This window comes from Taudactylus pleione, unplaced genomic scaffold (assembly GCF_031769625.1).
Source record: "Taudactylus pleione unplaced genomic scaffold, aTauple2 ptg000615l, whole genome shotgun sequence".
In the NCBI taxonomy this organism is placed as follows: Eukaryota; Metazoa; Chordata; class Amphibia; order Anura; family Myobatrachidae; genus Taudactylus; species Taudactylus pleione.
The window spans coordinates 89,742-114,792 of record NW_028285017.1 but is presented as its reverse complement, the minus strand read 5'-3'; positions in this window follow the sequence as shown (position 1 = coordinate 114,792).

Below are 25,051 nucleotides of genomic sequence, written 5' to 3'. Positions count from 1 at the left end.
AAGAAATTATTTTTTCCCACTTTTTTAAATTCGTAGCTCAGCTGACACTGCGTGCAGTCACAGCACTTATATGTACATGAACAAACACACACTGGAGAACAGTGCACAGACATAGTATAAACAATTTGCAGCTCAGTAGGGAACATAATTTCATATATCTCATAACGAGGGAGGTGTGTCTCCAACCTCCAATCAAGTTGCAAGTATCTCCGGTATTGATAATAGATCCACCGTTTTTGTATTTACATGATGGAGTTACGGGTGTGTTTTTATCTCCTCCAATCAGAGGTCCTGTATGGTGTCTCTGATGTTATCTGTGAATTCATCATGTTTATATTTACATGATGGAATAACGGAGGTATATTTATCTCCTCCAATTGGAAGTCCCTTAGTATTAAACATATAATTACCTGTACATCATTTATTAATGATTGGACATTATTTTCTCATCATTATCCTAATTAAATTTTAGTGAAAAATATATTAGAGTCAAAATGACAAATATAGAAAAGATATGAATCTATCCGGACTTAGAAAATTTAACCCTTCAATCTTATAGTATAGTGGTTTCCTATATAGGTTGTGAATTAGTGAGTTGATAGTGACAAATAAGGGGGAAGTAAATAAAGAGATTAATGCATATAGTGAGATTTATTATTACACATAAAAACCTATAAAATTAGTGAAAAATAATATTCTTTTAATTATTTCATCAACATAGTCAATGTTAGTGAACCACAATTCTATATGTTAGTATACTAACTAATATCCATAATTGATCATATATTGATATAAATAGAAATTGCACAGAAATGCCTATGAAATTAGTGAAAAATTATATTCTTTTAATTATTTCATCAACATACTCAATGTTAGTGAGCCACAATTCTATGTATTAGTATATTAACTTATATCCATAGTTAATAATATATTGATATAAATAAAAATAATAATGTAAATACAGATATTTATAAGAAGTCCTATAAATCTTAATATAATCTATATGTCAATAACATAATAGATTAAAAAAGGAAAAAGAAAGTGTAAGAAAAAAATAGGGAGTGATAAACCATTAAAAGTGGTGAGCAATAAAAATACAAAAAAATTGTTTAGGAAAAAATAAAACAAAAATATAAGTGAAAAATGTGTATCATGCAAATAGTGTAATAGGTTACCAGAAGATAAATGTATGTACATACATACACACAAATATATACATATGAATATACATACATCACATAACTCCAGTAATTATGTTTGTGAAATCTAAAAACAGTGGCGACATTGGAAATAGAGGCAATCACTACTCCCAATGATCTATTAAGGGTCATAAATTTAACAGAGATAGCTCTAGACAATGACTAGATCTCTATATTAAGTAAAGTGCTCTCATTTTCCCCTATTCAAAGATTTGACAAGTTTGACATTGAAAAAGATTTACATCTTTCTTTTTTCCAGAAAAATACTCCTTAAAAATTTTTTTCTTGTCCAGAGTCAACAAAAAGATCAATAAACAGTATCCAACTATAGGAAGGATATATTACAAACAGAAGATCAACCTATAATGGAGATTCTGGAAGATTTGGAGGAGGGTAATGATTCTATATATTATAATCCTCAAATACCTTTCGATGGTTCAAAATTAAAGAAAAAAATCAACATTTTTTCCTGACAGTAAAATCTGTCCAGCAGCTCAGGTCTCCAAAGATTTAGACCAACTATTCATCTGGAATAAACCATATAGGGATAACATCACTAAGGGGGAAAGAAAAGCACTGGCCCAAATCTCTAAATGGCAAAATGTTTTGATAAAGCCTTCAGACAAGGGGGGTAACATTGTTTTGTGGCCTAAGCAGATGTATGTTGAGGAATTAAATAAGCAATTAAATGATAGAAGTTGCTACCAACAACTTATTTTCAACCCAACTTCAAATTTCCTCAGACAATACACAAGCTTAATTACCACAGCCTTCAACAATGGGGTTATTAAGAGATGTGATTTTGAATTTTTAAAAACTGACAAACCTAAAACTTCTACACTATATCTTCTCCCCAAAGTCCATAAAAATGAAAAAATTCCCCCCGGAAGACCTATAGTATCAGGAGTAGGCAATCTCACTGAGAAGGCGAGCATTTTTGTAGACCAACATTTATGTATGCATGTATTGACATTACCATCTTATGTGAGAGACACGATGGATGTCCTTAATAAATTGCAAGATTTGAGTGTCAATTCTGGAGTATGGTTAGTTTCCTGCGATGTAGAAAGCTTGTACACGAGTATAGAGCATGAGAATGGCATTCTAGCAGTAAAATATTTCCTGAACATGAGAGTATTAAATGATTTCAATGAATTCATAACTACATTACTCAATTTTGTACTGACCAGGAACTATTTCATCAATAACGAGTGCCACTACCTCCAGTTTAGAGGGACGGCAATGGGGACAGCGTGTGCCCCCACATATGCCAACCTCTACCTGGGGTGGTAGGAGAAGGAGATAGTCTTTCATGAACAAAATGATGACTACACTGAGAACATCCTATTATATCTTCGTTACATTGATAATATTCTGATTCTATGGGAAGGTGATCAGACAAAATTAGAAGAATTCATTATGATTTTGAATAATAACAACCTCAACTTGAGGCTAACCTATACCATGAGCCAAAAAGAAATTAGCTTCTTAGACCTCAAAATAAAGATCAATGAAGTAGGCCTTATTACTACAGATATATTCAGGAAGGATACTGCTACCAACAGTATTTTACACTCAACCAGTTCCCATTTGCCAGCAACTATCGGTGCAATTCCGAAAGGAGAAATGCTGCGGACAAAAAGAAACTGCTCTACCCCATATGTGTTTAATTTCCGGAAAAAACAGCTAAGTGATAGATTAAAAAATCGGGGATACAGTAATAGATTAATTAAAAGAACAATCAAAGAGACTGAGAAAATACCAAGAGAAACATTACTGAAACCAAAAGTTAAACAATATAGAGAAGAACCAATTCGATTTGTAGGTACCTTCAATGCCCAGTGGAGGGAAATTAAGAACATCCTCCAAAAACATTGGCCAATACTTCAGACGGATATTGATCTAGCATCAATTTTACCTCCAACGATTCAAATTAGTTGGAGGAGATCACACAACATAAAAGATAAATTGGTACATAGCCATTTGACTTCAAGTAAAAAACCATTTTTTAACAAACAAGGTTCATACAAATGTGGACAATGCAAAGCCTGCAAAACTATGGTTCCTAGGAAGTGGTTTTTTGATAGATATAATAGAAAATGGACAATCCAAAATTATATTACATGCACCACAGTAGGGACGATATATCATCTAGAGTGTCCCTGCGGAAAGTCATATGTAGGCAAAACATCAAGGCCCCTCAAAGTGAGGATATTAGAACATATCGGAACAATTCGAAATGCTAACCAAGATTTAGCAAAATGTAAACCTCTCACAACAGTGGCTAGACACTTCCACAAATACCACAATAGTAATCCCAATGATTTAAAGGCATTTGGAATGAAACATGTCAAATAGGGAATTCGAGGAGGTAACCTTGATGAAGAACTCTTGAAAGAAGAGACTAAACTCATCTTTTTAATGAACAGTATTCACCCACGTGGTCTAAATGAAAATAATAGCTATGTACCATTTCTTTAAAGAACTATAGATCATCCTAAATATCAAAATGTCCAATTCAATTATTTAAATGGAGGAGACAATCAAACAATCTGTGGAGGCCATAGAAGGAATTTGTAATGGAATTTAGGGACATTATACATATACATTAAGGCATTATTGTTAATAATCATATATTAACATGTATATACCCTTTAATTAATATGTTGATCTTGAAGGCAATACATTTATATCAATGAAGAATTAGACAATGAAGAGATTAATTAATACTCTCCTCAATGAGATCATGAAAGTAGGGGAACTAAGATAAATAGAATCCAATATGGACATAGATACTATATCATACACACCCCCTTCTTTTAGTATCGAATTGGATATTGTCTTCATTTTGTACATTATTGATTAATTTTGGACTTTTTTCTCGTTAATTCATTATTATACAAATTCATTTATTAAATATCAATTCTTTTTTAATACTAATCACAATTTAATTTTATAAACACATTTTCTAAACACTAGATTTCACAAACATAATTACCGGAGTTATGTGATGTATGTATATTCATATGTATATATTTGTGTGTATGTATGTACATGCATTTATCTTCTGGTAACCTATTACACTATTTGCATGATACACATTTTTCACTTATATTTTTGTTTTATTTTTTCCTAAACAATTTTTTTGTAATTTTATTGCTCACCACTTTTAATGGTTTATCACTCCCTATTTTTTTCTTACACTTTCTTTTTCCTTTTTTAATCTATTATGTTATTGACATGTAGATTATATTAAGATTTATAGGACTTCTTATAAATATCTGTATTTACATTATTATTTTTATTTATATCAATATATTATTAACTATGGATATAAGTTAATATACTAATACATAGAATTGTGGCTCACTAACATTGAGTATGTTGATGAAATAATTAAAAGAATATTATTTTTCACTAATTTCATAGGCTTTTCTGTGCAATTTCTAATTATATCAATATATGATCAATTATGGATATTAGTTAGTATACTAATATATAGAATTGTGGTTCACTAACATTGACTATGTTGATGAAATAATTAAAAGAATATTATTTTTCACTAATTTTATAGGTTTTTATGTGTAATAATAAATCTCACTATATGCATTAATCTCTTTATTTACTTCCCCCTTATTTTTCACTATCAACTCACTAATTCACAACCTATATAGGAAACCACTATACTATAAGGTTAAATTTTCTAAGTCCGGATAGATTCATAGCTTTTCTATATTTGTCATTTTGACTCTAATATATTTTTCACTAAAATTTAATTAGGATAATGATGAGAAAATAATGTCCAATCATTAATAAATGATGTACAGGTAATTATATCTTTAATACTAAGGGACTTCCAATTGGAGGAGATAAATATACCTCCGTTATTCCGCCATGTAAATATAAACATGATGAATTCACAGATAACATCAGAGACACCATACAGGACCTCTGATTGGAGGAGATAAACACACCCCCATAACTCCATCATGTAAATACAAATACGGTGGATCTATTATCAATACCGGAGATACCTGCAACTTGATTGGAGGTCGGAGACACACCTCCCTCGTTATGAGATATATGAAATAATGTTCCCTACTGGCTGAGACTCAGAACCTGGAGTGACTACATAATCAGATGTTGGATTGGTCAAACAGACCACGTGATCATGGGAGACGATTTCATTGGTCTCCCTATGTGAATATAGTTTGGGGTGGTAGATGCAATCATCTTGCCTTGACAAAGCTAATCAGCGTAACGCGCATCGGCGGTATACCCGCCGTGTGTACTCCGTGCATTAATAATATTGCAGCATTGCAGCATTGTAGCCTTGTCCATTTACAGGACAACTTAATAGTAAAATTCTGTGTGCCTCATGTTATTTGAGCTGATGGTGATTGGCAACATTGTTGCATAATATACCTGAGCAGCGGTATGGCGCTCTCACATGTTAGAAACAAGTCACCATTACAATGAAACATAGGTAACAAATATACTATCCATTCAGTTAACGGGGCGCTACAATATTTCTGTGTTATATGTCCATTTACAGGACATCTGTGTATATGTGGTAAATGTCCAGTTACAGGACAATGTGTATTCTTTATATATGTGAATTCTAATGGCATCTAGCAACATGTTTATTTTAATTTAAGCAGCAATGATACAGTGAGAAATTTATATATAAATATAGATCAATTTCTGGCTCTCTATAATTGAGAACTATCATTATAAGCAAAATATCTTGAAATAACTGATATTGGCAATTAATATCTTAAATGATTGAATTAAGGTTGCAGCAATATAAAGCTGTATTAAAATAACATGTCTTTAATAGATACACATTTAAATAAATAAACTATAAACATACAACAGCGTTCAGATAGAGCTATATTGGAACTATTTATCACGTTGGTATATACTGTTACCTCTTATCAGTATGAATATTGATTGGAGGTGAAGACTTTCTTAAGTAACATTCTTATAAATGTAATAAAATGCATTTTACATCAATTAACACATTTGCTCTGCAAATAAATCATCTATGTCTACATAGCATGGAAATCAATGATAATATGAACATGAAATAAAATTCACACGGCAGGATTTTTTTGTAAATTTTTTTCTTCATTTTAATATCACATTTTTCTTACCAATAGTTTCACATATCTTCTTTTTATTTTATTTTGCTGTAATTTTATTCCGTTTGGAATGTTTTAATGCATATCTAATAAAGACGTTATATTTTATTTAATTATCTACAAGTGCGCCACATAGGAGGACAAATCTTTGCCTTTTTCTCTTTGTGATATCTCAATTTTTTTTTTATCTGTTGGCAGCACCCCTGATCTATATCTATATGAATTAAGGAATAAGGAATACGGGGTTAATATCTCAAGTATTATGATAAGTGTGCAGATGTTTATGTTCCTTTGTATTGTATACTGTCCATCTACTCTCTGCTTGGTCACAACATTGGAGAAGTGCATAGATAAATGCTACTTAGCAATAGCCAGTGGGCCAGGCACAGTACGTGACTGCAGCAGAGACACCCCTTCCATTCTGCCATAAAAACATTTTTTTCCATTGTTAACCAAAGCAGGCTGTTGAATGCTAATTATGGCAAAGGGACTGCAAGGTTACAGTCTTCAAATAACTGTTACCCATTGATTTATATCTATGAAACATTGTATTAATGTGGGGGTGCATATCGCTATTGCTGAATATATGGATAACATTGGCTGACCTGTTATTTTATGGATGGAAATTCCTATAAATGTTTGAGGTATTATCTTGCACAGAATTATATCTGGAGGATTAAAGGTCTCCTCTAAGCTTCTTTCAAATAAATATTTGGGAAAGGGGTCCTAGACTGCACACCCTGAATATATGTAATGGGAGGTGCTACCTGTTGAGACTGTTAATGCAGACACAAAAAAATGTCCCCTTTCTACTCTATACATGCAGCTGTAGCTGCTGTTATCTATCTTACTTTTCACTTCACCTTTCTTATTAGAGTGATGCCCTGGGGTGGCTTGGCTGAGCTGGTTTGGGGGTGTCCTGCTCCATGGATTTGAACCCCTGTATGTTAAGGACCTACCCTACAGAGGTTACCTGGATATAGTAGGTAGGCCCATAACCTTGGCTGATTATTCTATAAAACTCTATTTATTGCAAAATTTTATTTAAAAAAAAAAAAAATATATATATATATATATATATATATATATATATATATATATAAAATTAGTAATTGAAGTTGTGCATCTGAAATAAATAATATATTCTGGTAGATATTTTATAATGATTCAAAATGAAATTGACACCATGTTGTGAAATTGATATAGCTTAAAAAATATTTGTCGATAACATTTCTGCTAAGTAAATGTGTATGTTTTACAAAAATCTATGCAAGCATATCCAATATTACACCTTTTGTCTTCCCCATGATTATGAGCAGGGGGTAGCCCAGAAAATCAGTAGATTATGTGAATAAATACAAGTTTTACTAATTGATTATATATATAGTATCTGTGGTGACTTTAAGTCTTTCACAGTTATTATATTATGTGAGTCTTTTTTGTGTATAAAGTTATATTTTTTCTTCTTTTAGGTTCAGATTTATTAAAAGTTATGTTTTAAATACATTTTCAATACTCATAGTTATTTGAAGGTAAATAGTACCCCCACAAATTAATTTCTTTATTATCCTGCTATACAAGATAATATTTGGCTTAGTATGTAACCATCTCTAAATGCTCCGGGCCTGTCACTAACTCTGCGATACATTCCACACTGCATCTGTAATCGCAGTGCGATTTCTGTGCAAACACAGTGTGGTACATTTGCATGCACAGTACGCATTATTCGACGAACCTGCACATGCTGTTGCAATTGTAATCCATGCTAAATCAGGCCCACTGTCTTTTCTACCTGTTGCTAGTTAGAGTTACAACTTCTGTGTTAGTCAACTTAGATTTTGTAATATAGCACCATATCTTCTCAGGGTCCACGAATAAATCAAACTAAAAACAACCATCCAGCGCTAATAGGACTAAATTTAAAAATATAATCTCAAATTACATGTGCGTTGCAAAAATTGTTGTATAAAGCAGCAGAGATAAAAAATGTGCTAGTGGTAACAGTTACACACCTGTGAATCGGGTGTTTTGGATAGACAAAATATGTGAAGGAACCCCTGTGCTAATTAATATACTTAAGGGTTGATATTGATGAACTGACAATCACCACACTGCTATAATTATTTATAAATCTTTACTTATAATAAAATATAATATAGCAATATCAAATTGACCGGTCAATATACAATGTAAAAAGTCACCATATAATAGTGATACAATTCTTAGATACACTATCATAAAAATGTATTGCTGAGAGAGGTGAATCCAAAACATAAAAAAACATATAATATGCAATAGGTGTCTTATATTAAATGTCTCTCATAGATAGTCTCAATATAAGAGTTAAAAAACAAAAAGCAAAAATCAATGATCCAGTTCACAGGGAAAATATTGGAATGTTTCACACTAAACGTGTGATCCTGCAGCAATGCTCTCACCAAAGCGCTGATCCTATGTAATATCATACAGCCGGCTCCATATTATTAGGAATCCTGGGAGGCATCTAAGGTACAGCTCTGTTTAAGTAGATGAAATAATGTCTATTTCCAGGTAATTAAAGCCAGGTAATTGCCAGAGGAGGCTGCATCCATGGAGAGACAGTGTATGAGCAGATCACCTGATAGTACTATAAAGGTGCTTCAGCCGCGTCTCAATCCCAGCCTCTACTCTGACTGCCAGGAAACGTCCTCCGGTGTTGCTGAAATCCACATCCCAGCTGCTGAACGCCACCAATGTGTTTAAATGAGTCCCAATGTGTCCTGTAAGGATACCTCTGACCAATTTCGCTCCACAATGTTGGGGCTTTATCAGCGACCCCGGAGGGCGTTTGCTGACAGTCGGAGTAGGAAAAAATCAAAGCATTGGATTAAAAACAGAAGATTAAAGAACATCAAGAGCAGTGTTTTCCAACTCCAGTCCTCAGGGAACCCTAACAGTGCTTGTTTTATAGATACTGATTCTTCAAAATCACAATTTAAAAACGTATCTTCACCTGAATTTTTTTCAAAGTGTTAGAAAGTAATTAATACATCGGTGATCATCAACTAGCAGATCTGTAAAACATGCACTGTGAGGGTTTTTTTTGCATTATTACCATGAAATTTAAAGGCAGAACTAAGTTGATTTTGACTTAAAAATATCAGTGCATTAAAACTCATTTCAATTTTACAACCTCATAACCTATTACTTTCCCGCTCTAGTCTATGTTACCTAATAATTAGTAATCTACAGTAGCTATACATGATCACTTCCGAATTCTTATGTGTAAATAATGTCCAGGCTAGATACCTAACACATAAAAATACTTGACATGTATATATGTCTCATGTAAAATAAAGGCAATTCTTTTGTTCCCTTGATATTCCCTCAGTTTTATTAAGTTATATTAATTTACTTTTAAATATGCAGCATTTTGTCAGAAACTTGGCAAAGGCTTAATAGTAGTATTGCTAACTTTGCTAAACTTCATCTTTCGAAAGCCGCCACGTCTTCAGTAGTTTCCGCTTCATGATGTAATGGGGAAATAAAAATAAATAAAAAACCATGAGTTTTGTGTACCCTTTCAAATCCAGTGCCCCTTGTCCTCTTTAGACTTGAAAAGTTTTGCTTAGTGCATTTAACCTATAGACTATACATTATGCAATGATGTTTTTCCTTCTCTTTACAAGATGTAAAGTCAAAAGGTCAACAGTTAAAAGATTAACACCAAAAGGTCCACAGTCAAAAGGTCTACATAGTCCAATGGTCGGCAACCAAAATGTCAATGTGGACATTTAGTTGACAGGGTAATATCTTAGATGAGGGGTGTCAAACCCACGATTCTCCAGCTGTTGTGGGACTACATATCCCAACATGCACTGTTACAGTTTTAGCATGACCTAAAAGCAAAATGATGGTAGTGCATGCTGAGATGTGTAGTTCCACTGCAGCTGGAGGGCCACGAGTCTAACACCCTTATCTTAGACAGGCAAGCAGTCGACATAGTCAAAAGGTTGGCATTGAAAAAAATTTAAACAATTAGAAAGGTCGACAGTCAAAATGTTTACCATGTTAAAATGTTAGAATATAGACAAATATAACGCTCTGACCTGATACTGGAGGTGTGTGGGGTTGTTAGGCCCACTAAATGCAATGGAAAATGACAAATGGATGTAACACCTGCGCTAGTGTGAATGAATACATAAAAGTAACACTGATGGACAATATAAAGAAGATTAAAAATACATAATATTTATCACATAAAAGTTAATATACCCCTCTGAGTGAGCATAAAGGGTGCTCAAAGATAATAAAAGGGCTGTTTGTATTTAAATAACAAAGTTGTCAACTTGAATCCGCTACTAGTGAAACGGTATTATATGCCTCTGGAAATAGGACTTGCTCTCGTTATCAAAGTTAATAATAGCAGCAGAACTTTACCAATGATGGAAATGTAGTCCTGGGGGAATCTTCTGGCATCCAGCACACAAAGGTAGATGTGTTGAAGCACAAGTAGGAAGGTATCCTTAAAGCTGCATAGAAGTTCCAAGGCTGAGAAAAAAAGTCCAATATAAATCCAATAGGTCATTGGAGTCTGGATTAAGGTAACCTCAATGCGTTTCCCTGAGCAATGGTTGCTCAGCTTCATCAGGAGTGTCCTATTTTCAGAGGCATATAATACCTTTTCAATAGGAGCAGATTCAAGTTGACAACTTTGTTATTTAAATACAAACAGCCCTTTTATTATCTTTGAGCACCCTTTATGCTCACTCAGAGCGGTATATTAACTTTTATGTAATAAATATTAGGTATTTTTAATCTTCTTTATATTGTCCATCAGTGTTATTTTGTTGTGTTCATTCACCCTTGTAATATGTTAAAATGTTGACATTCATAATATCAACATTACAAAACTTAGACAGGTTAAAATGTCATTATCCAAATTATAGACAGGTCATAATGTCAACAGATATATATAATTTTATTAGGCATGTCGGCAGATCTACCAGCGTTACACCATTGATATATCAATAGTCAACCATTGATCAAACAATCATCATTGATCATTATCATCATCATCATTTGATCATTGATCAAACAATGGTCAAGGAAATCATGAAATTAGAACACTGATGATCTATTTAGATCAATTATCAAAAAAATTGTTTGCTTAGATCTTGTTTTCTTGACATTGATTATCGACACAGAACAGTTTGATCATTAGAGGCTTAGAACCAGTAAAGTTTTTCTGACAATGATCTATTTTCATATACTGTATCAATAAGTCTGTCCTGTGTTGATAATCAGGAAGCCAAGAGCTAAACACACAATTTTTATTTTATAATTGATCAAAATCAATAATCGATAATCTGATTTCATGATTTCAATTAACAATGATTGATGGTTGGCTAAATATATTGTGACACAGTCGGTATAGGGGTCCCTTTCCTGGGGTAGATGGACTCCCTCTTTTACACACACAGCAGCCTTAGAAAACAGGATAGAAGTCTGAGATTCTCATACAAACTGGTCGGTGCCAGTCTTTATAGTGCCAAATGAATATAAACATAAACAAAACATAAACATAAGTCCTAGCCCGGCTTGGCACTAGCTACACAGCAGATTCCCTCTCTATAATAGTCATAGGGCCTATTGCCCTCACCATCAAAAAAACACATGCACAGTACTTACAAGGATTATCACCAAGTGTCTCTGAACAAGCTAGTCTGCCTGCTCTCCCCGGTGTGAGACACTCAGCCACAAACAAACCATGCTTATATTAGCCATTTCCAGCTGCAAGCCCTATTGAGCCTGTTAACAGGATGAAAGGCCCAAAACCTGGAGTGGCCTGTGAATGGAGCCCTCCCTCTCCTCACATCCCCCCCAGGACCCAAACCAGCTTTTCCAAAAGCCAATACTCTGGTCTGCTTACAAAACAGACTTCTCCTGGGGTTTTTTAGAACACAAAGGCCAAAAACCTAGGGCAAATGTACCTGCCATTGACCACTTTACCAGTGCTTCTATCACAATATATATATATATATATATACATACATATCAATGTAACGGTGGTGTTTTGACTGTTGACATATTGAATACAGACATATTGACCATGTTGACATTTTGATTGCCGATGTTTTCACAATTTTTTGTGTCCATGTTTTGACCGTCAATGTTTTTACTGTATTTATGTACCAAACCCCCCTTGGCCATCGACAATCATATAGAATAGTACATGCCAGACATCCTAATTTTCTATTTCACAAAGCAGATGCATAAAGAAATATGCATGTTCCCATGCCTATGCTCGCCTGTCTATGTGCTCATGTTAAATAAAGTGTTTTTTTAAAAGACCTTTAAAGAGTTAGTGATGGGATAAAAATAACATTCTAAATATATAAATTATGTAAATTACATGTCCCGGTTTCAATTTTAAGGGCTTGATTAATATTATTTTGCACATTTTTGTCCCAAAGTCTATGTAAATAGAAACAGACTCATGTTGCTATCTACTTTTTATTAATACATGGGTGCATTTCAATCTCTGCACTTTCCACTCTAATATTCCTAAGTGTTGCACATTTTTTATATATAAACATGTTTTTGTGTAGTGCTTATAAATATTACATGCACTTCCTTAGTGTTTCCTGTGGTCTAACCTTGTATTGTTTTCTATGAAAGCACAATTTCCCCCTAGCCTATATCAAAGCATAAAAATTTTATGAAACATATTCTTTATTGCTTATTTTCCCTTCCATGTGCTTTCCTTGACTGTTTTCATTTGTTTAGAAAACTGTTTGGCAAAATGGAAGAATGGCTGAAATTATAAAGTATAATGAAACAGGGCAAACATAAACAAATTAACTATTATCATATACCTTGCTTCAGAATAAACAAAAAACACCGGTAACCAGTAAAGTTTGCATATAATATAACTTATTTTAATAGAAAAAAATTAAATTCTGGCATCTATGGTTAATGTTATTTGATAAGATCTAAACTGTTTCTATTGAATAAGGCTCAATAGGGTGAATTTCTCTTATTTTTTTAAAAAACAGAATATTTTTATTTAATTTCTCATATATTTGTTAATGAAAGAAAAGAAAAGCAATTTACTAAGTGCAGGTGTGTGTGTACAGATGTGTCCTCACACATCTAGCATCCACACACCATATAGTGAGGCATGCTAGCTGCATCTTATATTCCTGCTTTCTGAATGCAGCATGGCATATTCAATCACATACTTGTATATTCAGTCGCAAAATAATGCACTTAGGTGCCTTAGATTGTAATACTACTTTCTGCCAACCAGATGGTGCTTTACCTAAACTCCACTGCACGTGCATTAAATAGCCAATGTAGTGAAACTACAGTACTGTGAGCCTGATTCAGATGTAGATGGTATTGCACACTCGCAAGTAAAAACAACTAATCTAGTATGATAATGCAGTAGGAGGTGTCTGTAGGAAATAGACACCTCCTACACTTTTGTTGTTTTGGCCAGGTTGTATAAAATTCCCCATCATCGTATATGTACATAAACTAGAGAAATGCGCAGACCCCCATGTTTTGACTTTGGTTTTGACTTTGGTTCTAATGCATTGTCATGTTTTGGCTTTGGTTTTGCCAAAACCTCCCTCAAGTGTTTTGGTTTTAAATCTGGATTGTTTTAAAAATATATAAAAACAGCTACAATTATGTTTTTTGGGCTTGTTTTTGTTCCTACAGTATTAATAACCTTAATAACATTAATTTACAAAAAATTTCAGTCAATTGTGACCACCTTACAGCTCAAAATATTATTTTCAGATATCATCCATATTGGCCAAGGCTGCAGTAAGCTGACTGGCTAAACTATGAAACAGAACAGTGGCACAAACACATGTTGGAAACATAGTGGTACTGAAGTGGCAGATAGGATGGCAGTTTAATATAAACAATACAATGCTATAGAATTTTTGCATTAAAAAGGAACTACATCAGGGGCCCAAGGCCCACAGAGGTAAGTTGAGCTGGAGCATAATTTAATGGAAGCCAGGCAAAGCATTGATTGAATTATTGATTGACTGAATGATTGATACTTCAGCCATTCAACTGGCAGAGAAAAATGGTTGTCAGAGAAGAAGGACATCTGTACCATTATCCAAAAAATCAAATCCTGTTAAAAACATAGGGCCTGATTCAGAGCCGTTCGCTATTTGTGGTCGTTCGTTCAAAAACAAGGGGTGGCTATTCAAATGATCCGTTCGCAAATTGCAGTCTGTTCCCACCTCTAAGTCTGAACGAGCGAGCAAAACATACGCTCGTTTTTTTGATAAAAACGCCCCCTGGCCGCACGCACCATACGTCATGTCCGCTATTTATTAGATTAATCGAGTACATCGTACAGCGTATGAACTGCTCGCTATTCTTGTGGTTGGTGTTTTCAACCGCTATTTTGCGAGCAGTTCTGAGTTAAAAAAAACCAAGTGACGTGGTCAATGACGCTGCTGTATTAATTATGCACTCCCTTAAAACGCCCGTTTTGACCTTTAAGCACGCCTGCGTTCGGATCTCCACTCCCCGTTTTCAAGCACCTTCCCCTGTTACCACCCACATATGCCTCATTCTGTCACTCAAAATAGCAGGCCCTCGCTATATTGCGTACCAACGATTTTCGGCCGCACTGACTGGTTCGCGCATGCGTACTAAAAACCGTACGCATGCGCAGATGTGCGAACATCGCTCGGCACGAGCGTACCGCCGCTAGCGAGTGGCTCTGAATGAGGGCCATAATTTCAGAGCTCTGCCAAAACCTGCAATCTAGGCTACACAGTGTTGCAAGAGAGTGAAAAAGAAAAAATGGTACTTTTACATTAGTGAGACCAGTGATGATACTTTCTTCTCATTAACAAAGAACTTAATGATAAATGATGGCCACACTCCAACTATAAAAAGTTAAAATAATACCTAATGCTTATCACAATTTAAATAGAATATTTTTTGTCTCCTGGTATGCTTTATAAATGAATATATGCACATTAAGCTATTACAAAATTAGATGCTGCTGCTGCTGATGGTGATACATTCACCCAGTGGGCTGTCATGTAATCTTTAGATTGACCAGTTCCACTTGCCCACATTTCTGTGGTTAAGTGGATAGTGAGTACAATGGCATTTTGTAGGCTAAAAATTTGTTTATTTTTACATCCCGATACAGGCAAGGAATTGTTGTTCTTGTAAAATTGAGTAGAGATGGAATTTTGTAGCAGGGACAAAGGACCGCATTTACTATAGCTGCATTAAACCAGATGCATTGATAGTTGACATTTCCCAAAGATCTAATGCTAGCATAGCCATCATTGCTTCGGTGCTATGTAACTGGATGGCAGCTTTCCTACCTGCTTCCTCTTGCAAAGGATTGTTTCACAGTCAATTATTATTTGAAACTACTTGGTCCCTTTCTGGGATGAAGATTTACCCCCCAACATCAGCAGTCTTAGCTTGCAAGGATTTTCTGGGGAATCTGGATAGCTAATGAATCAGTTAGCCATAGCAAATTGAATTCAAGAGGACTTCCTCAGATCATTATTGAGGGAATTTGTGATGAAGGTGTTGGTGGTGGAGATCGTAGGATCTATCCATGCTGTTGCTAGCTGATGCTGGACTGCTTGTTATTATTTTACAGGATTTTTTTATTTTTAAAATAATTTGCATGAACTCATTGCAAATGCTGCAACAAGGAGATTTATTGATGTTTAGCATTCCTACCCCTACTTACTTTAGCTTATCAAATTGTACAAATGGCTTGACAAATGTTGTCAGGATTTTGATAAAAATAATTACACAAGAGGTGGCTTTTTTGGTCTTATGCCAATGCATGATAATAGCCTTCTTATCATGGGAAAGGACTGCTACCATGGATGGCTGACTTACTTTTACACAAAAAGCATATTCATCATCAATATCCTCATTGATCTCAAATACACAAATATTTCCCTCTTCCTTTTGCACTTCCACTATAGCATTCTCAATTTCTAAGTCACCATCTTTATTTTTACTGCTACCCATCACCTCATTTTCAAAGACTGCAGAAATGGTGGAAGGAGGCTTCTCTAGGAGTACAGTATCAGAAATGTCAAATTCACACAGCACTCCAGGACATACTTAGAATTCTCCACAGGGATTTGAGAAGTTTGTAAACACATAGTTTGTTCTTCAGTCTTAGTTTTGGTGAACTGATTTGTCTTTTTTAAAGTTGACTCATGTAGACATAAAGTAATAAGGTGTTATAAGTAAAGTTTCAGAAGATGCCTGAATGCTTTTGGCCCCAACTTCTGCAATAGGCATTCTAGTGAATAAACAGTAGTAGCAGGACTACCACTTGCAAAAGAAGGTCATGGTCTGTACATTTTCTTATCACTGCATGTGGTGTATGGAATGTTGGAAATTTTATACTTTTTGGCAGTACATTTTACTTTAGAGTTGATGAGTTTTTTTAACATTGTGAAAGAGTGTTTAGATATCAGATGCCCTGTTTCTAAAAATGATTTCCACTGGACCACCTTTAGTAGATGTTGAAGTACAATAATGACTGCTGGCAGCAGCCACAGTACTAGTACTGAGTTACTTCTTCTGTTCTTCTATTGACTGATCCATATTGACTTACATTTCTCCTAGTATAAGGATGTTACCCTAATGACATTATATTTTTAACACACAAGTTTTATCATTTTAATTTTAACAGTGCCTGATCACACAACACACTGCCTCACAGAACTCTTACAGTTTTTTTTAGTATAGTGACCCATTATGTTATGCACAATGCTCAAGTTCTATTGACAAAGTGCACCTGTAGGCTTTAACACAGTGCTCCTGTCCACTTCCCCAATGGCATTTTTTAGTGCCTTAAAGTGCTGCAGTCCACAGTCCTCAGTGCCTGTAGACATTCAGTGCCCCTTAACACACTGCTTCTAATCATTGTTTTATTATGACAAAGTGTCCCTGTAAGGTTTTTTACACAGAACACCATTACACTCCCATGTTTAGTGTATCTCTCAGTGATGCAGCCCAGACCCACACCCTCTCCCTCTGGTCTCCTGTGTGAAATATAACCTAATCATGAGGGAGGAAGTTAATTTGCAAACCAAATCATGCAAGAGCTGATGCCAGGAACATTACATTTTGCCTCATTTTGGGATCTGAACATGGCAGGAAGACCAAAGCACCAGATTGGTATGACTCAGAACCCTTAAGTTTTGGTGTATTCAGTTTCCATGGAAATCAAACTGAACATCTCTAATGTAAGCCATCAGGTTTAAGTACATATCTCTGTCTTAATACACTGCTGTTTATTACAGAATAACAAACATTATTGTATTGTATATGACATCACCTCCATATACCCACAAAACAAAATGCAATGCATTCCTGCAGGCTCCTAAAATAAATGCATTTATTTTTTTCTTATATACTCTGTATAGCAGCTAAATACAGTAAATATACTGCATCTACATCAAATTACGCATGGATTTCTGAATTGTTCTCTAAGCAGATAGCATTGTTATTTCTTACAGTACATACAGTATGCTATACAGCGGTTATATACATATACTGCACCTGCGACAAGTTTTGCATTGATTTGCGACTTATTCTCTAAGCATGTAGCATATTTTTGTATTATTATTTCTTATACATTAAGCTGCAGTATTCCAGTAGCTGTTACATTGTACTGCATCTGGGTCATGTTGTGCTGACATCAATTGATTGTTTGAGTAGTTCAGCTCTTAGCCAATCAACAATATAGTGCAAAGAACCATGTGGTAGCTGTCATTCGGGAGCTGTTTTGTGTATAGACAGTATAGCGTGTCCTTGGCTCTTGACAATGCATTTTTTATTTTACTAATACTAGATTTTTACTTAGACAAGGTGACCAATCACTGGCAAGGACTAGATGAATATGGAGTGTGTGAGCATGCATTTGTATGTTATAAGGTATAAAACATTCGGTATGTGAGTCCAGTTGCTATTTTAATATTTTATTTACGTTCTTGGCATGCTGGTTCTTGTGGTTCTCCAAGTGCCTTGCATGCCAGGGCAGCCTTACTTGGACCTGTAGTCCCACTGTAAAGGACAATATTAATTATTACTCTAGAGAGTGTACCCCTGGTTCTGCAGTTGTTCCCAGGGGGAGTGTTTGTCCACTGTGACTTGGAGATGGCAAATTGTAAGTGTGGATTTTTGAAAAGATGCTGTTGATTTTCAAAGGAATTTTTGTGTTGCAGATCTTTATTTTGGTAGTAAGGATGTCTGGAAAGTCATATTTGGTGTCTGGCCCCATGCCATTGTCACAACAGTTTCCTGGCCTCTCACTGTCATTTTAATAACTGTATTGATGATTTTCTCTTTATTGATTTGTTCCACTGAGCAGTTTTGCTACTTTAAATATAGGTGTTTGTTTGGATCTGGGAGTTTTGTTTGTATGGGATAATATGGTTTTCTTTTTAGTTATTAAAATCAATACTTGGCAGGTTGTCTTTCACAAGATAAAGTCAGAAAACTGAGGTTAGAAATTGAGACTTATACCCCTTTTACACCGGAGCTAAAACCCGGGTTTTTGAAGGGTTAACCCAGGCAGCTCCCTGGTGTAAAAGGGGAGAGAGTTGGATCGCCGGGTCGAATGACCCGGCAATCCAACCCAGGTAACTAGCAGGGTTTAACACGGGCATAGCCCGTGAAACCCTGCTGTGAGAAAAGCGCACTCTGGGTCACGATGACCTGGAGTGCGCTGCTAGCCGGCCGATTGGTCCGGCTTCAGTGGCGCTTGGAGATGACGTCATCTCCAAGTGACCACTTTAACTACACAAAAGCTGGCAGACCCGACTGCGGTGTGAGTGTCGTTGACTCTAGAATATCCTGAGTCGGTGCCGCCAAAATTCCGGGTCTGATCCGGATAGGAACTTTGTTCCAACTCCGGGTCAGACCCAGAATTACTGTGGAAAAGGGGTATAACTCTGTTTCAGAGATCATTAATTTTGCCTGTAAGGTTATCCCTATGTGTAGGAATTTTTGCAAAAAAAGTAGTGATGTCTATGACAGATGTCTTGTGGTCTCTGCATCATGCTTAGTCTCTTTTGGGATTTTTTTATTTTGCCTGTAGTGTTATTCCTATGGGTAGAGATTTTTGCAGAAAATTGGAGACCACTATGGTAGGTGTCTTGTGGTCTTATTATTTTCTGTATCTGTCTGCAGAGATCAAGTGAGACCTTTGTATCTGATCTGCTCTCTGTTCCAGTTTTTATGGAGTTTTTATATATACTTCCCATGCATGTAACAATGTTGAACTGTAACTCTTCATGAATGCAGCTTGATCTACTGGTTTGGTGTGTCACATTATGGCCTGTGAATTGAGGCCCTGATTCAGAGCCAGACGATCTTTCAGAGTGCTCGCTCTGAATCAGGGCAGCATTATTTTTTGTGTTGGCCTCCTGGCCACTCACAAAGCTGTGGATCACCATCCACAGCATTTGCAATTAGCCAGGTGATGGTCGTGACCATCACGACCAATGGGCTTGCGCCAAGATCCTTGTGGTAGGGTCTTGTCCATTGCAAGCCCCAGTGAGGTTCTAGCTCTAATAGAGCCAGAAGATCACTACTGAGGCCACCCCCAAATGGCAGGCATTCCTTCAGGAATGCCTCCATTTGGCTAGCCACCCCCCTGTCCACCTCCAAAATGGGGCAAGCAGTCAATCACAATTGACAGCTGCCCTGTTTTGGTGCAAGACCCATAGCGACTGAGCACCCATCTCTGGCCAGGTCTCATGCATGCACATGCTGGAGCTGGCACCGGTGTGCTCATGCACAGTATGGGACCATCGACCCACTTGCGAGCGCTGTGCGCTCATGAGCGGATCTGCATCAGGCCCTGAATCTTGAAGGTTTTACTACGAGTCTTCTATGAGTCTGCTTGATTTTTTTCTGATTGTCATGGCACTGGAGCTTTGAGATGAAAATTTGCATAATGCTATCATAGGTTATGCTGTGACAACCTTGGGCTGCTCAGTTGATAAAACACCAGCATGCTTCTTCGCTGTTTGTGGTTTCTTTGCTTATTAGGCTGCTGTTACATTGTTTAGTTTCCAATGTCCATGTTCAGGAAAAGCACAATCAGGGCGGGGATTTAATATCAGAAGTGCATTCTATGTTTAACTGGGATCAAATTTACAGGTTTAACCTTAGACCACATTGGTTGGTGACTTATATACTACTGTAGGAGAAAAAATATTTATAAATTGTGCTGGCAAAAATGGATAAAGTTAAAAATAAATAATTATTTAATGATAGATTGGAACTGATAATTGATAATTATTTTGAGTAAAAAATCTAATGAAATAAAAAAAGCATCACATGAAATTAAATACATCAAATAGCACAATACAATTAAACATAGGTAAGAAAAATAAAAAATCAAGAATGAAGCTCACAAAAAATAAATAGAAGAATAAATGAATTAAGAAAAATGAAATGATAATCGAATAGTGCTACAGTATATCCAAATAGTTGATGAAATCCAAAATAGGTAGAATCAATTGCAACACGTAGTGACACTTGTCACAGATTATGAATAATCCTTTGGAACAGCAGTGGATTAGCTGTATTTAAAACATAGTATCCAATGTGTGTCCGAACTTCCAGGTGAGTGGAGCTAAGGGGATAGTTAACATATGCTGTAATAGTACCTTAGTGTGGTTAAATATACCCCGTCGGCAACCACAGTAGATTAACGGGATCAGCAGAGGTAGTATCAGCCGGGACAAAGATCTCTGGCCTCCAGTCCACTCTGGTGGCAGTAGCTCTTCTCCCAGTCCACACGCATGGACAGCATCCCAAACAGGAGTGTGCTGGGTTGATGGTGTGTTTAGTAGTATCAATTCCTTAGTGTGGTTATTTATACCCCATCGGGCACCACAGTGGATTAGCGGGATCAGCAGTAATAGTGTCAGCCAGTACAAAGGTCTCTGGACACCAGTCCACTCTGGCGGCAGTAGCACTCCTCCCAGTCCACACGCTAGGACAGCGTCCCAAATAAAAATGTGCTGAGTTGATGAATATTAGACGTATGTAAATACAGCGCGGCCGCATCTTAGGATCAATTCCTCACACCAGCAGATGGACTAGCGGACATGGATAAACATGTTGCAAAATAGTAGATAAGGCATGGAGGTAATGGGCAGCAATGCGTTTCATCCCAGCCCTGGGATTTTTTCAAGATGATTGCCCATGGTAGAAGTAGTCTCCTTAAATAGAGAGCCTTGCTAATCAAATCAGTCCTAATTGGCAATCATTCCCAGCAGGTTTGTAAGTTTAAAAAGCAACCTTACTAAGATATGGGGGCAATTTTAGTATCTGGCTTACAATTGCCTCCTCGCCAGTGTCCGCTAGTCCATCTGCTCGTGTGAGGAATTGATCCTAAGACACGGCCGCACTGTATTTACATAGTCCAATATTCATCAACTCAGCACATTTTTATTTGGGACGCTGTCCTAGCGTGTGGACTGGGAGGAGAGCTACTGCCACTGGAGTGGACTGGTGTCCAGAGACCTTTGTACTGGCTGACACTACCTCCGCTGATCCCGCTAATCCACCGTGGTGCCCGTCAGGGTATATATAACCACACTTAGAAATTGACACAAAAAAACACACCATCAACCAAGCACACTCCTATTTGGGATGCTGTCTGAGCGCGTGGACTGGAAGGAGAGCTACTGCCACCAGAGTGGACTGGAGGCCAGAGATCTTTGATATTACCTCCGCTGATCCCGTTAATCTACTGTGGTGCCCGACGAGGTATATTTAACCACATTAAGGTACTATTACGGCATATGTTAACTCTCCCCTTAGCTCCACTCACCTGGGAGTTCGGACACACAACGGCTACTATGTTTTAAATAAGGCTAATCCACTGCTGTTCCAAAGTATTATTCATAATCTGTGACAAGTGTCACTACATGTTGCAATTGACTCTACCTATTTTGGATTTCATCAACTATTTGGATATAGCACTATTCGATTATCATTTAATTTTTCTTAATTCATTTTTTCTTCTATTTATTTTTTGTGAGCTTCATTCTTGTGATTTTTTATTTTTCTTACCTATGTTTAATTTTATTGTGCTAATTGATGTATTTAATTTCATGTGATGCATTTTTTTATTTCATTAGATTTTTTACCCAACATAATTATCAATTATCTGTTCCAATCTATCATTAAATAATTATTTATTTTTAACTTTATCCATTTTTGCCAGTGCGATTTATAAATATTTTTGCTCCTAGTGTTTGAGTGGGGTTGCTGTTTCCCCTTGTTTAGATCGCTGCAGGCTCCCCCTTCCCTTGACATTGTGTTCAGGTGCTTAGGTTTTCTCTCCTCTTTTTTTACTTTAGTGTTATATACTATGTAACTATATTGGCAGGTCATCAGGCCAGTTTGGAAGAACTAGCGAGGTACATGGTCAGAGCATTTGAGGTTTGCTTTCTTTCAGCGGTTAAAAAGTTGCTGGGGATATCTTATTTTTCTTCTTTGTATGGATGTTAGGGCATGACTAAGGGCTTCTTTATTTCTGGAGTGCTTAAGGGTTGGGCAAGGGGATGCCAGTCTTAGAATTCAGGCATTGGTCTTTTCACATTAATTTCATACCAAACCTATTGATAGCCGCTGAGGGTGTTTGCTATTTTCTTTATCAAGCTGTTCTGTTTAGGCTTGCTATTGCCTTTCATGGTGCTTTTCAGGGGAGTGAACTATTTGTGCCAGCTAAATCTGCAGCACTTTTTTTTCAGCAGCAGCTCCTTGACAGACAGCAACACAGCAACCCCTGCACACCTACATTGCTGGCAAGTGTGGCTAACATGCACAGAAAAATGTATTTTTTTCACACTGGGAGTGAAGACCACCCCTTATGGACAGAACACCCCCTGGACAATGCAGCAGAACATCCAGCCCCTATGGACTACAGGCAGCCATCCCCTATGGACAGGACAATAGTCAGCCAGCCCCTATAAATGGACAACAGACAGACAACCTCAAAGACAACCTCAGTCACAACAACAGCCAGCCAGCCCCTATATGGACAACACCCAGCCCTTAAGCAACACAACTGTAGCCAGCTCCTATGCACAGCAGCACAGCTCATCTCCCAGCTCCCTCCCTCTTCATTCTCCACTGCTGGAATGAAAAATGGTGGCAACCACGGGACCTTTATAGAATCAAAAACCCACAAGAATCTGACAGCGGGATGATGATGTTTTGCCTTGTTTTCAGATCTGAGTCATACGGGAAAACTGGAGCCGCTCAGATCTGACAGGTCCCCTAAGTTCAGGTGGGTTCAGTTCTCAGGGAACCGAGCCTGCTCATCCCTAGTTGAAATGCACTGTCACACCTGTGTTCACGCGGCCACCCCCCTATCACCTTCTACAAATGGCACTTTCTGTCAATCACTCTGTCATTCATCTGCATAGACTCTGCTTATGCAGCTCTGACCGCAGCAACTGGCTTGCAAACTGCAATGCATATGCATGAGCAGTGCAAATTAATAAACCGAGTGCGTGTGTATACACAACTGCCTTCCTTGCTGAAGCAGGCCTTAATTAGTACCTTAGTCAATTTGATTTAGCCACCTGTGCTTAACCATGGATATCTCTAAAACCTGAGCTGTTGGGGTGCCTTGAGGACCACATTTGGGAACCTCTGCTTTAGTAAGACACCAATAAATATTTTATTCTCAACATAATTTATACTAATTGGAAATGTCAACTGCTGTTTTTACATGTTTTATATATTAGTTACACTACCATTCAAAAGTTGGGGGTCACTTAAAAACTTTATTTAAAAAATAAGGACATTTCTATCAATGAAGATAACATTAAAAAAATCTGAAATACACTTTATACATTATTAATTTGGTAAGTGACTATAAAAGCTGCAAATGTCTGTTTTTTAAAGGAATATCTACATAGGTGTATAGAGGCCCATTTCCGGCAATCATCACTCCAGTGTTTTAATGGTATATTGTGTTTGCTAAGCGCATTAGAAGACTAATGGATGATTATAAAACCCTTGAAAACCATTGTGCAATTATGTTAGCACAGCTGAAAATGGTTTTGCTCATTAGATAATCTATAAAACTGGCCTTCCTTTGAGCTAGTTGAGTATCTGGAGCATCACATTTGTGGGTTTAATTATACTCTCCAACTGGCCAGAAAAAGAGCACTTTCATGTGAAACTTGACAGTCTATTCTTGTTCTTAGAAATTATGGCTATTCCATGCTGGAAATTGCCCAGAAACTGAACATTAACTGCAATGGTGTGTACTACTCCTTTTAGAGAACAGCACAAACAGGCTCTAACCAGAGTAGAAAGAGAAGTGGGAGACCCCAATGCACAACTGTGCAAGAAGACAAATACATTAGAGTCTCTAGTTTGAGAAATAGACGCCTCACAAGGCAGCTTCATTAAATTAAAAACACCAGTGTCAACTTCTACAGTGAAGAGGCGACTCCGGGATGCTGGCCTTCTAGGCAGAGTGGCCAAGAAAAAGCCATAACTGAGACTGGCCAATAAAAGAAAATGATTAATATGGGCAAAAGAACACAGACATTGGATAGAGGAAGATTGGAAAAATTGTTGTGGACAGACGAATCGAAGTTTGAGGTGTTTGGATCACACAGATGAACATTTGTGAGACACAGAACAAGT